This window comes from Aspergillus clavatus, genomic scaffold (assembly GCF_000002715.2).
Source record: "Aspergillus clavatus NRRL 1 1099423829776 genomic scaffold, whole genome shotgun sequence".
In the NCBI taxonomy this organism is placed as follows: domain Eukaryota; kingdom Fungi; phylum Ascomycota; class Eurotiomycetes; order Eurotiales; family Aspergillaceae; genus Aspergillus; species Aspergillus clavatus.
This window is the reverse complement of record NW_001510412.1, coordinates 1-1,846: the sequence shown is the minus strand read 5'-3', so window position 1 is coordinate 1,846 and position 1,846 is coordinate 1. Positions and strand designations below refer to the sequence as shown.

The window sequence follows — 1,846 nt, the reverse complement described above, 5'->3', positions numbered from 1 at the left end:
ATCTGGAAGTATAATTTTAGCTGGTATAGTTTTAAAATTAACTTTATATGGTATATTTAGATTAATATTACCTTTATTACCTAAAGCTTCTTTAAATTATACATATATAATATACGTAATAGGTGTAATAACAATAATATATGCTAGTTTTAGTACATTAAGAACAATAGATATTAAAGAACTAATTGCATATTCATCAGTATCTCATGCAGCTGTTTACTTAATAGGTGCATTTAGTAATACAATACAAGGTATTGAAGGTTCAATAGTTTTAGGATTAGCTCACGGTTTTGTTTCATCAGGATTATTTATTTGTGCAGGTGGAGTTTTATATGACAGATCATCTACTAGATTAATTACATATTATAGAGGTATGGCTCAAGTTATGCCTATATTCTCTATATTATTCTTCATATTAGGTTTAGGTAATAGTGGTACTCCTTTAACTTTAAATTTCATAGGTGAATTTATGTCATTATACGGAGTATTTGAAAGAATGCCTATATTAGGTGTTTTAGCTAGTAGTTCAATTGTATTCGCAGCTGCTTATACAATCTTTATGTATAATAGAATAGTTTTTGGTGGTTCATACTCTCTTTATTTTGTAGAAAATATAGGTGATGTAACTAGAAGAGAATTTATTATGCTATTAGTATTTGTTATACTAACAGTATTGTTTGGAATTTATCCAGCACCAATTTTAGATGGTTTACACTATTCAGTTTCTTCTTTAATTTATAGTATAAATTAATTTAATTTTTTTTAATAAAAGTTTAAAATTAAAAATAATAATTTTTATTTTATATATATATATCTATATATATAATTCTTATTAGCTCAATGGTAGAGCAAAATACTTCTAATATTTTGATCCAAGTTCGAGTCTTGGATAAGAATAAATAAAAGTATATAAGTATAATAATTTAAATTATTATAAATATTAGCCCTTATAGCTCAACGGTAGAGCGGATACTGTTAATATTTTGATAGATGTTCGATTCATCTTAAGGGCTTAAATATAGATATTAATATATCTATTCACATTTTTTAATATACTACGACGCATTACCTTAAAATCTAAAAAGTCATGGTATATAAAAGGAATTACCTATAAAATAAATAAAAATAAATATGCCACAATTAGTACCTTTCTTTTTTGTAAATCAAGTAGTGTTTGCTTTTGTAGTATTAACAGTATTAATATACGCATTTACTAAATACATATTACCAAGATTTGTACGTATTTTTATTTCACGTATTTACATAAACAAGTTATAGTAAATATAGTACACAATAATAAATAATATATATATATATATATATTTTGTATATATATATAATTTCGTATAGATAAATTCTTCTTGTAAATTAGATAGTAATTCTATTACTAAATCAATAATTTAAATAAATATAATTAACATAAAGTCATATGCGTCATTTAGATTTTGTATTAAGTCCTTTAGACCAATTCGAAGTTAGAGATTTATTTTCTCTAAATGCCAATTTATTTGGAAACATTCATTTATCATTAACAAATATAGGTTTATATTTATCAATAGGTTTATTTTTAATTTTAACATATAGCTTATTAGCTACAAATAATAATAAAATAATACCTAATAACTGATCAATCAGTCAAGAAAGTATGTATGCAACAGTGCATGGTATAGTTGTAAGTCAACTTAACCCAACAAAAGGGCAATTATATTTCCCATTTATATATGCATTATTCATCTTTATATTAGCAAATAATTTAATAGGATTAGTGCCATATAGTTTTGCATCAACATCACATTTTATCTTAACATTCTCAATGAGTTTCACTGTTGTTTTAGTGCAACATTCT

General features: G+C 23.7%; 2 non-coding genes across 2 annotated transcripts; both read left to right on the top strand.

Annotated features, from left to right (window-relative positions):
- The first annotated feature begins 826 nt into the window (after window positions 1–826).
- Window positions 827–897, top strand: ACLA_095110. Its single transcript has one exon. It is a non-coding gene; the product is annotated as a tRNA-Arg (tRNA).
- A 46-nt stretch (window positions 898–943) lies between these two features.
- Window positions 944–1,013, top strand: ACLA_095100. Its single transcript has one exon. It is a non-coding gene; the product is annotated as a tRNA-Asn (tRNA).
- Window positions 1,014–1,846: the final 833 nt, after the last annotated feature.